At 56.4% G+C, this 21,386-nt stretch overlaps 1 protein-coding gene and 1 non-coding gene across 3 annotated transcripts in view; both read right to left on the reverse strand.

Annotated features, from left to right (window-relative positions):
- Window positions 1–2,072, reverse strand: part of GNB1 (G protein subunit beta 1) — a 76,484-nt gene extending 74,412 nt beyond the window's left edge. For both annotated transcript variants that reach the window (XM_081488362.1, XM_081488363.1), the window contains exon 1: window positions 1,820–2,072. The gene's annotated coding sequence lies outside the window, so the exon portion shown is untranslated. The remainder of the gene's footprint in view (window positions 1–1,819) is intronic.
- A 7,294-nt stretch (window positions 2,073–9,366) lies between these two features.
- LOC145508055 (U6 spliceosomal RNA) lies at window positions 9,367–9,470 on the reverse strand. Its single transcript, XR_014055323.1, has one exon. It is a non-coding gene; the product is annotated as a U6 spliceosomal RNA (small nuclear RNA).
- Between the last annotated feature and the right edge of the window lie 11,916 nt (window positions 9,471–21,386).

Here is a 21,386-nt window from a genome sequence, read left to right on the forward strand (position 1 = left end):
CCAGAAATCTTCCCCGACAGGATCCTGCCAGGGCAGCCTCTGACCCTTTCAGTTCCACTCCATTTCTGACAGCTCTAACTGTCAGAAAGTTCAATCCGGCCAAAAGCTCCCACCCGGTTCTGCCGTCTGGAGGTTCTCAGACCTGTTTCCATGTTGGTGGCAAGCAGCCCTGTCCCCAGCCACACACCCATATTAGTAAGGAAGCAAAAAAGGAACTGCCTGTTCACTTTCTTTTTGCAATTGTACCTTACGGAAGAAATCCAGAACAGGCCCTATCTATCTTAATAGGACTCAAACTGAAACATTCCTTTGAAATAAGAACCTCCTCCAAACCAAAGAAGACTACAGCCTCAAATTAGAAAACGAGAACTCAGGTAGAAATCTTACAGATAACAATGGTCTTCAGACTTTATCTAGGGTCTGGGGTTGAAGGAACTTCTCACAAAGCTAATACTTCCATTTATTTGCTTATCATGAAAAATAGCTATATATTTTTCCTAATAATCTCGTAGGCAACTGCTTAATCATTAAATATTACTTGAGATCACTGTGTTAAACACGTTGCAACATGGAAATACAAAAAAAAAAAAAGAGGCCTCTAACCTAAACCAAAACTACATATGAAAATATATACATCGTGTATGCATAAACTCAGTAATGTACTCTTTAACTGTAAATGTCCACCAACTTCCTTTGCCCAAATAAACACCTCAGTTTCCCCAAATAAACACACTGCTGTTTTCCTTCAGGCCGTGAGTCTCCCAATCCTAACTAAAAAGGGTCCATGAAAAAGACACTAAGCATAGAAAGCTCCTGCTCCTCAAGTATGCTAACTCGGTAATTTAAAGGACACTAGAAACGTGTGGACACCATTGGAGTCAAAAGCAACTCGCAAGGAAAAAGACAGGGTTTTCAAAGTCCGATGGCTCAGCGACCCCTGGGTGGAATTTTCAGCGCTCCCCGCCTCTCCGAGGCCGAGGGGGACCCCGGGCGGCGCCCCCGGAGCCCCGCGGCGCGGGCGGCGGCTGACAAAGGCCGCGCGGCGGACGCGCCATCTTGCCGGGCCGCCGAGGGCCATTCATTCGGCTCGGGGCGCGGGGGCCCGGCCGCCGCCCGCAGGCTGCGCGCCGGCACCGGGGCTTCGGGCAGCCCCGCTCGGGCCGGGAGGCGACCATGGGGCCGGGGCTCGCGCTCGCTGGGCGCTTTGTCCGCCCCACGCGCCCTGGGCGCCGCTTCCTCATTTCTCCGCCGCGGCGATGCCGGCCTTTCCTTCAGCCGCCGAAAGGCCGCTTTTCTCGCAGCCCGTCCTCCCGTGGCCCAGGATGGCGCCCACCGCCCAGCGCGGGACAGGACCGCCGCCGCCTTTGTTCTCGGACCATTCGGCGCCTCTCCTCCGGGCCACCTCCCAGGCGCCGGCCGAGGGGCGCCGGCCTCAGACCCCCAAACCACGAAGTCTCCGGCCCCGCCCCCACGGCGAACCCCAGGACCCGGACCGCAGGCCTGCACCCAGGACCCCAGACCAGAGGCCCGGACCTGGACTCCAGACCCCGGCGCCCCAACTCCCGGCCCCGAGCCCAGGACCTCGCCCATGCCCCGCCGAAGCCCGCGGGGTCCCCGCCGCCCCCGCCCCGAGGACCCCACCCGGGCGGGGCAGGAAGACTCAGCCAGGCAGCCGGGTGGGGGCGGGGAGGGTGGGGGCGGGGCGGCCTTGACGGGCGGGCGACGAGGGGGCGATGGGGAGGGCGGGTGGTGGGGGAGACGGCCAGGGCTAGGGGTCTGGGATGGGGGTCGCTCTTGGGGCTGGGGCCGTCGCGCTCACCTCGACGCCGCGTCCCGCCTGCCGCGCCCGCTCCCCGCCGCCTCAGCCGCCTCGGCCGCCGCTCCGGGAGGTGGTCGCGCTCCGGCCGCTCCGCGGGCGCTGCGGGCAGGTGCGCCGGCGAAGCTCGGTCCGGTCGGTCCCGCGGCGGCTGCTCCAATCCCGCGCCCGCTCCCTCTCCCGCTCCCGCCGCCGCCGCCTCCGTCCGCCCCTCAGACGCCTCCAGCCATCGGGATGGGCGCGGCGGCCCCTGCCCGCAGCCTCGGGAAACCCCACGGTCGCGTCACCGCGCACGCCGCGCGCGCACGCCCCGCTCGGCCGAGTCCCCGGCGCGCCCGCACGCGCGCGTTTCGTCCCTGCTCCAGCCCCCCCGCGCGCGTGCGCGAGCCGCTTAAAGGGGCAGCGCCGTACCCTCGCGGACCCTCCCTGGTAGCCTCCAAATCAGACCCGCCTCTCCCCCTGCCAGGCTCCGCTCCCCAGGGGCCGGAGCGCGGGGCACTGCGTAGGGTGGTCTGTCCGCTGCCGACTCACTGGGTTCCCAGCCAGGTGGACTTAGATAAAGGACGCAGAGCGGGAGCCTGCCACTGCACCCGGCTCTCAGCATCTGAACTCCGCTCCCCGTACACGCGCACGTAAAGCCCCGGGCGCTCCATATCTGCATTGTGCACCCGGCACACACGAGCATACCCCCAGCCCATGCTGACCCACACCCACGCTGTGTCGGCCTCAGGGATGCCTGGCTTCCGCCTGCCCGCGGAGTGGACCCCCTGCAGCCCAGGGTCAGGGCTGTCCTCAGAGGTGCCCGTGGGGCTCCAGTGAGCTGGGCAGGTGCGGGCAGCGTGGCTTTGGTAGTCAAGTTTCTCCTGTCTGGAATGGCCATCTGAGCATGTAGGTGTGACCACGAGAACGAGAACGACTGTCAGTAGGGACAGATGGTCTGCCCCTGCAAATGCTGCAGCAGAGTTAGCCAGGGAGCTGAGAATCAAAGACCCCCTGGTGGGGGAGGGGAAAGGAGGTGGAGATCAGGGGGAAGGAGGTCAGCTGTGAGCAGCCAGCAGTCTCTGGTGTCCTCAGACCCCTCCTGGATGTTTATGAATGGGGTCCTTAGCCCACCAGCTTCTACCTTTACATCTGACTTCCGCCTCCCCAGTTCCAACAACTCCTGACACCCTCGTCCTTCACTGCAAGAGCCTGGGGTCCCCACCCTAATCACCTCCTTGCAACTACATCAGTTCCCTGCCCACAGCCCTCCCTGTGCTGCCCTCTCCTCCCCCTGGCCTGCACAGCAGAAGAACACGCAGGCAATGCAGCTGGCCCCATGAACCTCAAGGGGCCCTGTCGACCCTCCCTCCCCAGCCTCTTTCACAGCTGCAGCAGATTGTTTCCTTTTGTGTGTAAGCCTGATTGTCTGTCTAGGGTGGCTCTGGACCCCAGCTTGGAGCCCATGCCTTCCCACCCACTCTGGGGCTGTGCCCCTTGTCCGTCTCCCCCCAGCACACACACACTGATTCATCCTACCAGCACACAGACATGTCTCCACTTTCCTGGGAGCCCTTCCTCAATTTCTGGCACAAGAAGCTCCAGGCTTGTCTCAGGTCCTCCCTGCCCCAGCCTTGACCTAACCTGTTCTCCAAGGGGCCCTGTTTCCTTCTGGTGGAGCAGGTATTTAGAAGCCTACATTCAGGCACAGGCTGTGCTTGCTGCTCCTGGAGTGCCATTGCTTCTGGTCCCCAACAGCAGACTAAGGAATATGTGCATGTACAAGCTTACGTGTATATGTACACACACAGACCACCCCCCACCGGGTAACAAATCTTCCATGCTCACTGCCCCCTCATCTGGATGCTAACCGCAGCAGAGATGTCCACCCTGCTCAACTGAGCCAGGACTGAACATCAGCAGGATTGCTCCTCTGCTTCAAACTACTGGCAGCTCCTATTGCCCTTCTGTTCCATCCTCCTCACTGCCCAGCATCTGGCTCCTCTCTGCTCCTTAAACACTCAGTCTCCACATTCCATGCTCTGGCCTTTGGTCCTTGTGGCTCTACCTGCCTGTGAGGAGCTCCCCCATAACCTGAAGTCCCCTCTGCAGAGCAGCCTCCCCCAGCCCGCCCCGGCCCCCCAGTGCTACTCTGGCTCCCGTGACCTCATGTGGTTCATGCCCAGGCTGCTTGCTTCTTGCCCTGCTTGTCTGCTGAAAACAGGGCTGGACTCCCTTGCCCACTCCCTTGCCCATGTACAAGGGTGGGGGTCACAGAGAGGGACCTCCAGAAGTGTTGAAGAGTGGGGAAAGGGATGTGGGCAACATACTGCGTTCCAGGCGAGGGGGACAAGACTCAGAGTGAGGATGGGGTGGGGAGTAGGGGAGCGGGGAGAATCAGATTGAAGTGATCACTGTGTCCAGGACAAGGGCTGAGGAGACAAGACAGTAGCACTGCCCACTGCTCAAAAGGAGGAGAGAAAAAAAAAGTATTTCCTGGTGGTTCAGTGGCTAGGACTCCATACCCCCAATGCAGGGGCACAGGTTCAATCCCTGGTCAGGGAACTAGATCCCACATGCTGGAACTGGGAGTTAACATGCCTCAACTGAAGATCTGGTGTGCTGCAATAACTAGATAAATATTAAAAATAAAAAGTAAATAGAATTATCAGGTAGCCCAGTGATTGGGACTCTGAGCTTTTACTGCTAAGAGCCTAGTCTGATCCCTGGTTAGCGAACTGAGATCCCACATGCCTTGGCAGGTGAGTCCCAACGCCCCAGACTTGGGATCAAAGAGGGACATCCCGGAGAGTCCGGCGGGTCTCATGCTGTCCCAACCTCTATACCCACCTAAGTCCAGGGGCTGAAAAGTAGAGAGGAGGAGCAGGGAAGGGAGAGTGGGAGGAGAAAGAGGTGGTGGCCAGAGGAGGGGGAGAACAAGAAAGATGAGGGGGGAGGCAGAGCAGAAGGAACTGGGCAGCAGGGTGAGTGGTCTCTATGGAGCCCACTCTGTGCTGCTGTGGAGATTTCGGGAAAACCCCCATCCTGTCATCCTGGGTCCCTGCATGCCCATCTGAGGGCGGACCCAAGGCTCCCCTGTCACACAGGCCACCATCAGCCTGATCAGGCCCTTCCTCAGGGACATCAAGGCCACAGGGCAAGGCCATGCATCAGGACACCAGGCCAGTGACTGCCCCAGCTGTCTGAAGTTTTAGGTTGCAGCCCTGTTGCCCCTGGCTAATCTGTAGGTCTGCAGGGTGTGGCAAGGCCTTCCCTGGAACTTGCCCTGTGGCCGGGGCCTAGAGCCCTGTTTATGTGTTTATGGACCAGGTGTGAGGGGCAAAGTTGAGGGGAAGGCAGCAGGGAGGGGATAGGGCCACGGGGCCCTCATTCCCAAATTCCCTGCCTGGTCTCATCCCCATCTGAAGCACACAGGCCTCAGAGGCCCCAGGCAGCAGGGCCCTCTGGCCCTGAAGACACATGCCCTGGGCCTTGATCAGCTCTCAGGGTCCCTGAGACCCCAAGGGTCTACAGGATGCTCTGGGGACCCTGCCCTCCCCACCTACCCTCCATTCCTGCTGCACTGGCCTCTTGCATTTTGGGGCCCCTGCCCACCACCCAGCCCTTCCCAGTGGGGCATAAACCGGGGCCCCTCTTGGAGAGCTCATGCCCGGCCAGGAGGCCAGGTTTCTCCTGACTTCCCGGTGACACTCCCTCCCTCTCTCTTGATAAGTGGCTTAGAGCCTAGCCTGTGGTCCTGAGTCCACTGCCACACCCGCTCAGCCGTGTCCCGTGAGGGCCAGGCCAGCTGGGCCCCAGTGCCTGGCTCAGAGCCCAGCTCCACTAAAACCTGGGGAGCACGAATGCATAATTCAGATGCCCTGGCCCCATCTGCTCTCCAGCAGAAAATGGTCTGACAGGAAAGTAGGTCTTTTAAAATCTAAATTATTCAAACAATCCATGCACACGACCAGACTGCCCCCAGGGGGGCCCAGCTCCAAGCCTGGCTTTGCAGGTCCAGGGCTGCAGGGGGCAGCTCCCACTGGGTCTGTCTTGTCCTCCAGTAAGCAAGCTGGGGCCTGACCCTGCCTCCCAGCTCTGGAAGACAGAAGATGAGGACAGGCTGGTGGGGGAGGTGGGTGGAATGTAGGTAATCCAGAAGAAGCCTAATTAGATCCTGCTGGTGTGCAGAGGTGGGGGCTGCTGGCAGAACAGGGTCAGGTGGGAAGGCGGCTCTGGCCCCTTCTCTAGCTGAACTCACCGAGGGGAGCGCCCACTGGGTGTCAGGATGGCACAATGTGGGACGGGTCTGAAGAAGGGTGTGGGGAGAGCAGGGGGCAGTTTTATGTGGGGTGGCTGGTGGGAAGGGGACAGTCAAGCAGACCCTATAGCAGACAGAGAGGGAGCGAGCTGCATGAGTGCCAAGGCCCCAGGGAAGGGTTGAGGCCCAAGGTGGGCATATGATGGACCGGGTCAAGGGCAATGAACCCAGAAGGCTGACATGTGGGCTAACTGCACCTCATCAGCCTTGGGGAAGGGCTGGTCATTGCCCTTTGACTGTCAGCAGATCTTGGAGCACCCCTGGACCCTTCTCCTGGGCAGTGGAAGCAGCCCCTTCCTCTCCCAGGGCAGAACTTGCCCCTTCTTGCCTCTTGTGACCTGACCTCTGAGCCTGGGACCCTCCTCATCACCCCCCTTTGGTCAAAAACCAGACATCCCCTGGGGGCGCCAAAACATGGAGGGCAGTGGGGAATTGGGAAGTGCCACCTGGGGGTAGGGGGGCCACTACAGGTGTGGGCGGCTTGCTTTTGGCTGGGCAACTGCATCCCAGGAGCATGCCCCTTTCCGAGTTCTGGAGCAGACACCCTAGGGAAGTCACCAGTGGCCTCCTTGCCACTCCCAGAGGGGGCTATCCTGGGGGGCTGAGACCCAGGGGCAGTGCAGACCATCGGCTCCAGCAGATGCCCACGCTGCCTTCCCTGGGGACCCGGAACAGGAGAGCCCACCCTCCTCCTCGGGTGTCCCTGTAGCAGCTGTGTCCAGTCAACCTGGGACTGTGTTTGTGGGTTTGGAAAGCCTGGCCCCACAGATGGCTCTGGGGCCACAGCAAACCTCACAAGGGGCTCTTCAGTGTCATTTGTGGAGGGAGACATCTTTGGTTGAAAACTCAGGAAGCAAGATGCAACCACGAGTGGGGGTATAATCCCCACACATCCCCCCAGAAACGTGTGCACCCACAGGTATGCACATGACACACGCGAGAGTTGGATCAGCCAGGACTCAGGGTAGAAAGAGGCAGAAGCTCAAATAGCTTATCTGGAAAGAGGCTCCGACCCTGAGCTTGAGGCTCAGCTAGGCTCAGGGAAGCTCCTGCTGGGTTCCACCTCCAGAGCAGGGGCCTCCTGCCTGGGGTAGGGGGAAGTGTCTGCTGGGGCTGCCTCCCCACCACCCAGCTAAGCAGCCAAGCACTCCAGAGACTCTGCAGTGCCACTGCGCAGACCCCAGGGAGGCCCTGAAAGGCCTCACTCGGATTTCACATGCCCCTGGAAGCAGGGGATGGAGGGCCCCTGGCCCTCTTAGGACAACATGCACACCAAGGAAAAGCGAATGCTGTCACCAGCAGTGGAGGGCTGGTGGACAGGGGAAAACATGGGGAAAAAAAGCAGGGTTTGGGCAACAGCTGAGACACTCATCAATCAAGCCACTGTGGGCGGGCGGGTTCAAGGCCCACAAGGCCCAGGTTCCGGCTCCTCCTGGTGGAGGCCAGGCAGCCCCAACCTCTGGCTTGCTCCATCCTGAAACCGGATGCTGGAGGCAGAGCCTGGAGGGAGAGGCTGGGCAGGCTCTCACCTCCCCTGCTCCCCCCTCCCACACTCCCGAAGCTATCTCCAGGGCCTCCCTGGCAGGCATCGAGGGTGTGCTCCTGCCGGCCCAGCCCCCAGTCCCGTTTCCTCTCTCTCTGGTCTGGGTGGCGCCCTTGACAGGGAGGCCTCAATTCTTCTGCACTGGAGCTTCCCCAGCTGCCTGCAGAAGGCTGGGCAATCACCCGCCCAGCCCTGGACCGCAGTTGCCAGAAATGCCTTAGCATACCCTGGGCCAGGATGGGAATTCTGAAACCAGGAGGGGGAGGGAGGTGAAGCAGAAACCCTAAGACCCTGAAAGAGCCCCAGGGTTGGAGTGGGGCACACACAGGCCCTAACACCCACACAGATGAGAGAGGGGAGCCCAGGCAGGAGCCAGAAAGGTGAGGGGAGAGAGAGGCCTCAGTGTCCAGTGTGGGAGGGTAGTCCACGGGAGCCTAGTGGATGGAGTGGCCCGAGGGCAGTGAGGAGGCATGGTGGCTCAGAGGTGGCCTCTGCCCCAGAGATGCGTCAGGGCTCTGAGTCTCCAGACCCCTTCCGGGCCCCCACCCTTCTCCCCAGCCTGGCGAGCCTCCTGTCCTCAGGTGCCGTCTAGAGGCCTGGCCAGGCTCAGAGAGGGATCCCTGGGGCCAAGAAGCTGGGACAGGCCCCTAGCTAGCCTGGCAGCACATACCCAGGTGGGCCAACCCTGGCTGAAGCCCAAGTTTGACTGTCCCTAGAGGGGAGCGGCCCGAAGACTGCCTGGCTCCCAGTTCCCGCTGTGGACAGGAGCACGGCTGATGGAGTGGTGGCAGGGTAAACCTGTCCGGGGAGGTGGGGGGCTGCTATCAGGGCCACTGGGTTCGCCCTGTCTCCAGCTCCCCTCGCCTCCCTCTGCCAGGCCCTGCCTGGGGGAGGGCGCCCAGCTGTTCTGGGATTCCTCTCCCCGCAGGCGGTGTCCTGGGACTCAGCTCCGCCGGCACCTGCCAGGTAAACAGCTTGCACCTGCGGCACCGGTTTAAGCCTGAGGGTGCCTGTGACCCCATACTCCACAGGGCCCTCTCACTCCATCCTGAAGTCATGTGATCCAGAGAAGTCACACAGGGCCTCTTCCAGCAGGCGGGCAGCCACTGAGCAGACGGGAAGGGACAGGAAATCCTCAAGGCCGCACGGGCCCAGAGCTGCCCTGCCCCCCCGACCCCATGACCATGGACAGGGCTCCATGCCACATCATGCCACACAACGCTGGCCACACCATGTTACCTGCCATATCTCGTCACCAAGTGCCACACCACATCTGCCAGCCCACCCCAGGATTGACACAGTGGTAGAGCTTTGCACCTGATGCCTGGCAGGAAGGGCCTTTTCCTCTGGGCCTACACCCTGGTCACTGTCCTGACTGGCCCACAGCCTTGTCTCAGGTCCTGCCCTGGAGGGACTGTCCTTTCCAACAGAAGACCCCCATCATGCTGCCCCTCCATGAGAGGGAGCAGAGACCCAGCCCATGGCCAGAAGCCAGGGTTTCCGCCCTGGCTCCCCAGCTTGGGGAGGGGTCTCTCCCAGGAAGTCCCTCTTGCAGGGCAGCCCACATTCCTGTCAGAAGGGAGATGCCTCAGGAGCTCCTGGGGACTCAAAGTTCCCCCAGAGAGGTTCTGCCTCATGAGCTACTTTGGTTTTGAATCCTGGTAGAACACACATAATGCGAAATTTAACATTAAACCCCCTTTTTTAAAAAATACAGAATGTGTCTCAAATTTGCATGTTATCCTTGCCCAGGGGCCATGCTAATCTTCTCTGTACCATTCCAGTTTTAGTATGCACTAAACCCTTCTGATGTACACAGTTCAGTTCATTTAGCAGGTTCCTCATTGTGCACCACCCTCTGCATCCACTTCGAGAACATGGTCTTCACCTCAGGAGGAAGCCCTACCCTCATTAAGCAGTCCCTCCCCGTGCCCTCCCCCCAGCCCCCACAACCACAAGTCTGGTGTCTCCGTGGATTTGCCTGTTCTATGTATTAATACTTCACACAAGTGGACTCATACAGCATTCACACAACGTGTGTCCTTCTGTGTCTGGCTTCTCTTACCGAGTGCTGTGTTCTCAAGGCTCATCCACGTTGGAGCAGGTATCGGTGCTTCATTTCTTTTGACGGCTGCATGACCCACTGGGTGGACACATCGCCCTCTGTGTATCCAGTCATCCGCTGGTGGCCATTTGGGCTGTTTCCTGCTTCTGGCTGTGGTGAATAGCGCTGCTGTGAACATTCGTGTACACATTTTTGTTTGAACACCTGTTCCCAGTTCTCTTGCATATTTACCTGGGAGTGGGATTGCAGGGTCATACGATAACTCTATATTTAGTTAGCCATCAAACTGCTTTCCACAGCAGTTGAGCTGTATTACATTCCCACCGGAAGTGCACAAGGACTCTGACCACTCCAAGTCCACACCAAGACTTGTTACTATCTGCCTTTTTGATTCTAGCCATTCTAGATGGTGTGAAGTGATATCTCATTGTGGTTTGATTTGCATTTCCCTCGTGACTAGGGACGCTAAGCATCTTTTCATGTGCTCACCGGCCATTTGAATGTCTTCTTTGGAGAAATATCTATTTTAAGTCCTTTACCCCTTTTTAAACTTGTTTTTTGTTGCGCTTGTTGTTGAGTTGCATGCGTTCTCTGTATATTCTGGACTGCTGCTGCTAAGTCGCTTCAGTCGTGTCCGACTCTGTGCGACCCCATGGACGGCAGCTCACCAGGCTCCGCTGTCCCTAGGATTCTCCAGGCAAGAATACTGGAGTGGGTTGCCATTTCCTTCTCCAGTGCATGAAAGGGAAAAGTGAAAGTGAAGTCGCTCAGTCGTCCAACTCTTAGCGACCCCATGGACTGTAGCCTACCAGGCTCCTCCATCCGTGGGATTTTCCAGGCAAGAGTACTGGAGTGGGGTGTCATTGCCTTCTCCGATATTCTGGACACGAGACCCTTATTAGGGTTACAAAATATGTAACTTGCAAATATTTTCTCCCGTTCTGTCAATTGGTTTTTTTTTACTCTGTTGGTAGTGTCCTTTATGCACAAAAATTTTTAGTTTTGCTGAAGTCCAATTTATTTTTTTTCCTTTTTTGCTTGTGTTTTTGATGTTATATCTAAGAAACCATTGCCAAATCTAAGTTAATGAAGATCTACTCCTGTGTTTCATTCTAAGAATTTTATAGTTTTAACCCTTAAGTTTAGGTCTCATCCACTTTGAGATAATTTTTGTATATGGTGTGAGGTAGGGGTTCAAATTCATTCTTATTCTTTCCCTTTTTTTGTCCATGCTGCTCAGCAGGAGGGATCTTAGTTCTCTGACCAGGGATCAGATCCATAATCCCCACACTGGAAGCACAGAGTCTTAACCACTGGACCACCAGGGAAGTTCTGAAATTCATTCTTTTTCATGTGAGTGTTCAGTTTTCCCAGCACCATTTGTTGAAAAGCTGTCCTTTCCTCATTTAATGACCTTGACATCCTTGTCAAAAATCATTTCACTAAACACTTGAGGGTTTATTTCTGGGCTCTCTGTCCTATTCCATTGGTCTATATGTCTGTCTTTATACCAGTACCACATTGTTAAGATCACTGTAACTTTGTAATAAGTTTTAAGTTTGGGAGTTTGAGTCCTCCAACTCTGGTCTTCTTTTTAAAGATCATTTTGGCTACTCAGGGTCCCTTGCAATTCTGTATGAATTTGAGGTGTGACTTTTCCTCAGGGGGGGGGGGGGAAGGCCATTGGCATTTATCAGCTACTTCTTAAAAATATAAGCTCTGGGAGGAGGCCATGGTGGTCTCTCCATCCTTTTGCCCTGGGCAGTGGTCAGCTTGTTCAGGTCCTGTGGTAGTGAGGAGGGCAGGTGCTGTTGGGAGATGGGGACCACGGGGGGATTCTGAGCAGTGGTGCACCCCCACAGCTGTTGAGGGGCAGGTGAGCCTGAAGCGGGCAGCACAGTGGTCTGGGGAAGCTGGACAGGGCCAAGTCTGGAGTGATGTGGCTTATGGTGGTTCAAGGATGGGGGCACAGAGGAGTCAGGGGTGACACTAGGGTGTCTTTCCTCACAGCTGGACAGTGAGCTGAGAGGACGGGAGGGGCAACTGGGTGGGCAGTCCTGGTAGGCCAGAGGGAGGAGATGCTGTGCCCTGGGCCTTTTCAGCCTAAGATGCTGTAGATGTTGGCTGAGAAGCAGGCCTGCAGTGACTTTGGAGAGCCAAGCACGGGCCACTGAGGGGCCATGGGGGAGTCAAGATAGCCAAGGATGTCTGGGGCTGCCAATGCCCCCAAAGGGGAGAGTGGGAAGAAGAGAAGTAGGAGAATCCCAGAGAGAGGCAGAAACTTTGCAGACAACAGATTTATGTGGCCAGGGTAGCAGGGACCAGCACGGGGTGGGGTCCCATGGGAGCTGCAGGGTCCAGAGATGGCCTAGGGGGTTATGTGTGAACACAGCCAGGAGCCAGGACAGAGCTATAGTCAAGGGAGAGGCCATGAATCCTGGGCCTGAGGGCACCTCAGAAGGAAGGCAGGGGCCCTTCCTGTCACTTGCCCCACCCCCACACTGCCCTCTTCCACTTGGCAGCAGCTCCTTCTTCACCGGTTCATGGCTTTCCCTGGGCAGCGGAGATCCCTCCAGTCTGAGCAGGGCCTGGAGCTAGCAGGAGTAAAGGCAGCACAGCCAGCCATCGGCCACATGGGCAAGGTCTGGCTCCCTGGAGGCCCCTTACTCCCACTGGGCACCTGGGGACACTCTTCAGCCTGAAGCAGGACTACCCCTCTCTGGTCTTCTCTTCCTCCCCTTCCCATCCTCCTCTCCTGGTCAGCTGCCCCTCACCCCTGGCATGAGTCCAGCCCGTGAGGCCAATGGAACTGCCCGGGGAGAGCTTGCTAGGACCCAGGGGCAGCCTCAGCACCCAGAGACCCAAGGCCATCTTCCGAGGCAGGGGTGGGCTCCGTGGTAGTTGTGGGGGTGTCTGCAGTTCGATGTGGGCTGGGCCAGCAAGTGGGGGGACAGTAAGTGGACAGCTGGACAGCAAGTTGGGGGAGCTCGCTGGGTGCTGTACTCTTCACCTCCACCTGCCCTCCACCACCAGGCTCTGCTCCTAGTCAGGAGGGCATGTTACACTTGGGCTGGGCACCACTGCATGTGTTCGGGGGCATGCATGGGGGAGGGAGATGGCATCTGACCCCTGCAGGGCCATCCAGGCCCCCGGAGCCTCAGCCCTGCGGTCCTCGGCAGAGGGCCCTTCATCCTGAGGATGCAGCTCTCCTCCCTTTGGGAGGGCCTTTGGGGCCTGAGGGCTGTTTGTCAAGAATCCTGTCCCTGAGGCCAGCCCACCGGTCACCTGGGAGATGATGGAAGCTGTGCCTGCAAGGGGTAATGAGAGGCAGGTGTGAAGGCCAGCAACCCTGGAGCTTGGCAGAGTCCCAGGGCGGTGGTCTTGGAGGCCGGCAGGCATAGGACCCAGGGAGAAGAAAGAGGAAGTGGTGGGTGGGGACCCCAGGCAGTAGGAGTGCAGGCTAAGCATGGAGCGCATGCTGGCCCCCCCGGGCTGGCCCTCCTGGGGCGGCCAGGCCTGCAGGCACTGGGTGTTTTGGAAACCAGCAGGCCTGCATGGCACGTTGGGGGTGGTAGCGCTGCCTGGAGCCAGGGCCCTGGAGCTCTTGCAGTGACGTCCATCTGGGACCTGCCAGGCCCCTTCTACGTTCCCCTGGGCAGATGCCTGGTGCCCGTGCCCAGGCGTGCACTGGGGCACCAGGGGGTGGCTCAGCCTGAGGATCAGACTTCTAAGGACTTGTCTGTCCTGTCCTATTGTCCCTCCAGGAGACCCTGGTGGCCATGGGGGTAAGGCCTTGCATTGGGTGGACACTCCCTCTGAGACAGACCATGGAGATGAAGCCCCAGAGAGAATGCAAGTGCAAGGGGAGGTGGGTCATCCCCACTGGGCACCACCAGGGGCACTGCTGAGGCCAGGGCCATGCAAGCCTCACCCTTCCGAGGGGGCCCTATCTGCCAAGGCCGATGGGTGCTGCCCTCATGGGTATTACTCCCAGGCTCTGTGGGCAGAATTCACTTCCTCCAGCATCTGCATCCCTTCCGTGTGGGACAGACCTCCAGGCTACTGCCGCCCTCTGGCCGCTGGGCCCCCTGGAACCAGGGAGGTCTGAGGCTCTTTCCATTGACTTAAGAGGACGAGGAAGAGCCGTTAGAACGTTGGAGCGCCCTGAGCCCTCAGGGGAGAGGGGACACAGGGCTGTCAGAATCAGCTGGGAGCCTCCGGAGCCTGGGCAAAGCAGAGGCCGGCCACACCAGGTCACCTGGTGGCTGAGCCGAGCAGTGGGCCCCGGCTCCCGAGCATGGCTGGCCAGGCTCTCGGGACCACACGGTCCAGGGCCCACCCCATGCCCTTGAGTAAAGGTGGTAAGCGGTGGCTCCGTTTCCGCAGCCGGCACTCTGACCTCCCCCCATCCTCCACCTGCCGCAAGCTGGGTTGTACTTATGCCTGTTTATGGGTTCACAATTGAGGGAACTGAATAAATGAGTCTTCGAGTGCAGGTTTTGAAAGGAGGGATGGAGAGAGGCCGGGCGAGAGGCCGGGCCGTAGGCAGGGGAAGGCAACCCCGCCCAGCTCCAAACCCAGGAGGGCCGCCCTCAAACGCCGGTGCCCGCCCTGCGGCACGCCCAGTCCGGGCTTCGCGCGGCCCGCGAGCGCCGCCTGGTGCACACGCGCGGAGTGGACGCCCCAGGCGCAGCTCCCGGGCCGGGGATGGGGCGGGTCCGGTGGAAGGGCCGGGGCGGGGCCTAGTGGAGGAACGAGGGGCGGGGCGAGATGGTGGGGCGGGGCCGAGTGTAGGGGCGGGGCCGGGAGAAGGGCCCGGGCGGGGCCGAGGACTGGGCAACTACAGGGCGGAATGTCGGGAGCGGGACCGGGGCTTGAGAGACTCTCCTCCGGACTCCGCCCTCCAGAGTGGGCTGGCGGTTTAGCATTTTCCACGAACTAGGGAGGGCCACCGGAGAAGGTAATGGCACCCCACTCCAGTACTCTTGCCTGGAAACTCCCATGGACAGAGGAGCCTGCTGGGCTACAGTCCATGGGGTCGCTAAGAGTCGGACACGACTGAGCGACTTCACTTTCACTTTTCTCTTTCATGCACTGGAGAAGGAAATGGCAACCCGCTCCAGTGTTCTTGCCTGGAGACTCCCAGGGACAGCGGAGCCTGGTGGGCTGCTGTCTATGGGGTCTCACAGAGTCGGACACGACTGAAGCGACTTAGCAGCAGCAGCAGCAGGGAGGGCCACTTACCCTGTTCGCAGGTGCGCCAGTGATTTTGCTAAAACCGTCCTTAGTTTTCGGGGCTACTATAAGCCCACTCTTCGCGGAAACAAGCCCTTTCAGCTCTTAACTGTGTTTCTGTTTTGTTTTGGTATTTTTTGGCCGCTCCCCGACTTGTGGGATCTTAGTTCCCCGACCAGGGATCGAACCCTCACCTCCTGCAGTGGAAGAATGAAGTCTTATTAACCACCCAACCGCCAGAGAATTTCCTCCTCTGGTCTTGATTTAGAAATTGGTGGAGGGACTTCCCTGGTGGTCCAGTGCCTAAGACTCCAAGCTCCCAACTCAGGGGGCCCCAGTTCAATCTCTGGTCAGGGAACTAGAACCCACATGCCATAACTAAGAGTTCACATGCTGCAACTAAAACGGTCCCGAATGCCGCAACAAAGACCCAGTGCAGCCAAATAAATATTTTTAAAAAGATGAGAAACTGGTGGAAATTGGTAGTCGGAGAAGGTGGTCAGTTTGAGGCTGATCTTTAGTTTTGAGATTTCTTTGTGGATCAACAGATGATGAAATTTTAGAGCAATGCGGGGTTTCTAGGAAAGGATGTCTTGAGGCTATGACCCCAGACCCATCCAGTGCGTGGAGCGCTGGGTACAGAGGGACTGGGGCTCCTGGGACATGCCCAGCAGAGAGGGCGCTGGGGGCCCCGAGAACTGGCCTTTCAGTAGACTGTGTCTGTGGACTGGGAGCATCTGGACTTTTTATCCATGTAGGCAAATCAATCGCCTTTTAAGTGGCGATTGTTTTAAATGGAATAATGCTGCTGTGAATATGGGTATGCAAATACCTTTGAGATCCTGCTTTCGATTCTTTGGGGAATAGGCTCAGAAATGGAGTTGCTGCGACACCTGGGGCTTCTATGTCTACTTTCTTTTGAGGCACCTCTGTAGGACCTTCCACCATTCTACATTCCCACCAGCCATGCTCAAGGGTTCCAGTTTCTCTATGTCCTCACCAACACATCTTGTTTCTGGTTTTTGATAGTAGCAGTCCTGATGGGTGTGAGGTGCTGTCTCGCTGTGCTGTTGATTTGTATTCCCTTATGATCAGTGATGTTGAGCATCTTGTCATGGGCTTGTAGGCTGTCTGTCTCCTTTGGAGAAAGGTCTGTTCAGGCTCTTTGCCCATTGTTTGAATTAGGTTATTTTTGTGTTGAGTGATAGTAGTTCTTTGAATTTTGCTGAGTATTAATCCCATATCAGATGTATGATTTACTAGTATCCTCTCCCATCCTGTGGACTGCCTCTTCTCTCTGTTGATGGTTGGCTGTGATGCACAATGGTATTTACCGTACACTTTGGTGTTTATAACCCAATATGACTTGGTTATTTTCTTGCTCATATGTTTCCAGCTGTGGCCCCTGGGAACTCTTTCAGGTGGCTGGGTTTACTTTGTTTATTCTTCCAATGTTACTGAAGTATAACTGACATACATACAGCACTGTGTAAGTTTAAGGTGTGCAGAATAATGATTTGATGTACATACATCAGATACGCAGATGACACCACCCTAATGGCAGAAAGCGAAGAGGAACAAAAGAGCCTCTTGATGAGAGTGAAAGAGGAGAGTGAAAAAGCTGGCTTAAAACTCAACATTCAAAAAACGAAGATCATGGCATTCAGTCCCATCACTTAGTGGCACACAGATGAAGAAAAAATGGAAACATAAAAGTCCGTGACAGACTTTATTTTCTTTGGCTCCAAAATCACTGCAGACTCTGACTACAGCCATAAGGTTAAAAGACACTTGCTCCTTGGAAGAAAAGCAATGACAAATCTAGACAGTGTATTAAAAAGCAGAGACATTTTGTCAACAAACATCTGTGTAGTCAAAGCTATGATATTTCCAGTACTTATGTATGGATGTGAGAGTTGGACCATAAAGAAGCTGAGCGCCGAAGAATTGATGCTTTCAAACTGTGGTGCTAGAGAAGACTCTTGAGAGTCCCTTGGACTGCAAGGAGATCAAACCAGTCAATCCAAAAGGAAATCAGTTCTGAATATTCACTGGAAGGACTGATGCTGAAGCTGAAGCTCCAATCCTTTGGCCACCTGTTGTGAAGAGCTGACTCATTAGAAAAGACCTTGATGCTGGGAAAATTGTGGGCAGGAGGAGAAGGGGGTGACAGAGGGTAAGATGGTGGCTAGCATTATTGACTCAATGGACATGAGTTTGAGCAAACTCAGGAAGATAGTGAAGGACAGGGAAGCCTGGTGTGCTGCAGTCCATGGGGTCACAGAGTTGGACACAACTGAGCGACTGGACAACAACAGCATCGTGAACTGTTGCCACAATGAGTTTAGTGAGCATCCATCATCTCATATAGATACATAATTAAAGAAATAGAAAAAAGCTTTTTTTCCTTGCGATGAGAACTTAGGATTTTCTCTCTTAACAACTTTCATACATAACATACAGAAAGTTGATTACATTTATCATGTTGTACATCTCTAGTACTTTACTTTTCTTATAATTGGAAGTTTCTACCCTTTGACTGCCTTCCTCCAATTCCTCGTCCCTGCCCCAACCTGGGTTTACCTTTATTATGTTACTTTTTGCTTCCTAGCTATGCTGCCTTTCTCTTTTTATCTTTATTTTTGGCTGTGATGTGTGGGGATCTTAGTTCCCTGACCAGGGATCAAACCCAGACACTTGACAGTGAGAGTGCAGTCCTAGCCACTGGACCACCAGCGAAGTTCCCGTTACACTGCTTGCTTATGCTTCTTTCTCCCTGCTTGTGTTCTACGAGGTACATTACATCTTCTTTAGTCTTTTTTCCTTCCACAGATGTGGAAGTCACACAACCTATTTCTGTTATTTTAGTGGTTATTGTGTTTTACATTATATTTTAATCTCAGTCACTGGCACTGGCCATTTCCTGAACACTACCGGATCTTATGCTTGCATCCCTCTCCCTTCTGTGGTTGGTGGTCTGGGTTTGGGGTTTCTTTGACACCCCTTGTCCAGGCTGGGTGGCCCCCAACCAGGCCGTGTGATAAAGGCTCAGGACGAGGGGAGGCAGGCTTTCCTTGGGGGTGAAGGAAGTAAAACAGGATGGAGGGGGCATTCCGAGAGCTGGGCTGAGCAGGGGGCTCAGTCCGCCAGGACCTGGGGAAACTGTGTCATGGTGCAGCTATCAACCATGGGCAAGGAGGCTGGGAACTTCAGCAGAGCCCAGGGTGAGAGCCCCCATGCAAGAGCCCCAGGCTGGCTGAGTGAAGCTCAGGCCAAGGCTGTGGGGAAGAGTGGAGGGGTCTGAGAAGCCCTGTGCCCCCCACCTCCAGCTTATGCTCCAGACCCTAGAGGGAGCCCCCAGGCCTAGATGTGCTCGCCTGCCTCCTGTCAGCAGGGCCACCAGGTCCCTTCATCCATCCATGTCAGGCCCAGCTTGTCCTCAGCTGTCTCAGCTGGAATTATGGGGCCTTTCCCCCACTCTGTCTCATGTGACCTACCGCAGGGACAGTCCCCACTCCCGGCGCCTCGTGGCGGCTGGGCAGCAAGGGACCCATCTCCAAAGCTCATCTGGTTGCAGCCTGGTCCTCCAGAAGCTGACCCCGAGGTGGGGTCTGGGGTACAGGCTCTATGTTAGAGGTCAGGTCCAGCTGTCCTGTGAGAAGCCTTGGGCCAGCCATAGGCTCTGGAGTGAGCACCCTTCAGAGTCCTGTGTGGGGCCACAGTGTCTGGTGAGCCAGGTCTGTACCAGCGGCCACCCTGGAGGGATGGGGTGGCAGCGCCTGTGGGTCTCTTGTCTGGGAGCAGGTGACTGGTCTGCACTGTGTGAGAGGAGGGGGCACTGAGGGAGGGCCTGAGGTCTCCTGCTGCACACGCAGCCTTTCCCCTCCCCTGGCCTGGGTTTTCAGTGTGCAAGTGTAGCTTTTCTCTTTGGGAGCCCACAGCCCCATCCATCTGTCGAGAGAACACACCGTGTGCCCTGAAGTGGGGGAGCTGCCCCAGTACCTGTGCACAGACACCTGGGTGCAGGGAGCACACTGCTCTGGCCTTCCTGGGTCCCCGCTCCTGGTCACTGAATTGGTAAGGGTTCTGCAAAGAAACAGACCAATGGGAGCGAGTGGGAGAGAGGGAGGGAGACCAACTTATTTTAAGGAATTGGTTCATGTGCTTGTGGCTTGTCCCATACCTGGAGACCCAAGGAGGAGCTCCCGGCCAGAGGTGGTGTGCAGAAGGTCCCTTCTTCCCTGAGACCTCAGATTTTCCGCTTAACACCTTCCACTTGTTGGGTGAGATCCATCCACATTATCAGGGTCATCTGCTTTACTTAAAATCTGTAGATTTAAATGTTAATCACCTTGGAATAAACCCCTCATGACTCCCATGTTCACTGCAGAATTATTCACAGTAGCGAACAGATGGAAGCAACCTAAATGTCCATGGATTGTTGGATAAACAAAATGCAGTCAATCCATCCAGTGAAATATTATTCAACCTTAAGAAGGAAATATTGATACCTGCTAAAAGATGGATGAACTTAGAGGACATGATGCTGGGTGAAGTAAGCCAGACACAAAAGGACAGATCTTGTCTCATGTCACTTATAAGAGGTCTCCAGAGGGGTCATATCCACACACAGAAAGGAGGAGAGTGGGTGTCATGCAGGGAGTGGGATGGGGAGTGAGTGTTTAGTGGAGACAGAGTTTGGGTTTGGGAAGATGAAAAGGTCCTGGAGGGCTGCTGCCTAACAAGGCCAGTGTAGTTCACGCTACTGATCTGCACACTAGCAGTTAGGTGATACAACCATGGTGTGGTGATTCAGTTGCTCAGTTGTGTCTGACTCTTTGCGACCCCATGTACTGTAACCCGCCAGGCTTCTCTGTTCATAGGATCTCCCAGACAAGAATACTGTAGTGGGTTGTCATTTCCTTCTCCAGGGGATCTTCCCTACCCAGGGATGGAACCAGGGTCTCTCACATTGCAAGCGGATTCTTTACTGACTGAACTACGAAGGAAGCCCCCAAAACAGTTAAGATGGTTAATTTTATGTTATGGGCTTTGTACCACAAACAATACAAAAAAAGAACAAACAGAAAGATTGTTGTTCATAATAGATGATCAATATATGTTAGTTCTCTTTTTTGAGTAATATTTTAGGCGAATTTCACCACAGTAATCAATACATATATGAAAAAACACACCTTCACAGCCACACCTAGATGAGTGTTTGGGAAAACACCTAGCCTTGCAGCCTCGCTATCGGGTGCAAAACTGACCCTCAGGCCTCTTTCTCTACAGGCCCTTGTACCCCTGCTCCCACCATCATTTTGTTGCACCCCTGCTCTGGTCCGGAAATATAGATGGGACCAGTTTCCTTGAAATGGCTTGGTAAATTTTGAGGGGAGCAGTGGGAAAGTCCTTCTCACCATCACACAGCTGGAAGCCATAACTGGGCGGCCAGAGCCAGCTTCTTCTCCATCTCAGCCCAGGGCCGCTGGCCTGGAGCCTGCTGGAGCCATTTTGTCCCCGTCAGCACAAATCTTGCGGCCTCAGCAGCTATCCTGGGCCTCAGCTGGCAGTGTCCCTGTGGCTTCCATACTCTTGGCAGGCCGAGGGCCAAGACCCGAGGCCCAAGGGCCAGCCAGGTCTGTGGGGGACAGGGCACACCCCGCCTGCTCAGATTTGTCAGGTGGTCACAGGGCCGGGGCAGGTGTGTGTCTGCCTGTGACACTCTGGGGGCCATGCAGGTGGTGAAGGGAACTGTGGGGGCCTCTGACTGTTCCTGGGGCAGGAGCTGGAGGGGAGATGGGAGGAGACCCTTCAGCCCCAGTTTGGAACCACATGCCTCCGAGTGCCATGGCCAGGCCAGTAGATCACTGCCTAGATGGGAGCCTGAGGACCTGGGTCCCAAGGTTGGGGGTGTGTGTGCGTCTAAGGGTCAAGCACACACATGCAGGGCTGTGCGCTGCTGTGGCGTCTTGTTACTAAACAACCTGGCCACGGAGTTCCCCCAGGAGCCAGCTTTGCTGTTCCCAGCGAGAGGGCGGTCAGGTTTCCCTGAAAATAGCCCCTGACTGCCCAGGGGAAACCTGGCTTGACCTCCCTGTGGCCGGTCTGGCCCCCTGGTCCTGTCTGCCCTGCCCTCTCTTGCCCCCGGCTCATGGCCAGCTGTCTTCTCCTTGGACTGTGGACCCCCAGCCTCCTCTGCACAGGGTGGCCAGAGGGGGTCCCAAATGTATTTGTTTATTGATCTTTAGAGGGTGACTGCAAAGTGCTGGCACCACACTTGGCCCTGGGTCCTTGGGGATGCAAGGGAGTCACCTGGCCAGGGAGGCCATCAGCAAGAACCCTCACCAAGAAGTGATTACAGTCCCACTGCAGCCTGGGAGGATGGGGGCTGCATGGGGAAAGGGGAACAGCCCCCTCACCTGCC

This window comes from Giraffa tippelskirchi, chromosome 5 (genome assembly GCF_054371585.1).
Source record: "Giraffa tippelskirchi isolate mGirTip1 chromosome 5, T2T-mGirTip1v1.2.pri, whole genome shotgun sequence".
In the NCBI taxonomy this organism is placed as follows: Eukaryota; Metazoa; Chordata; class Mammalia; order Artiodactyla; family Giraffidae; genus Giraffa; species Giraffa tippelskirchi.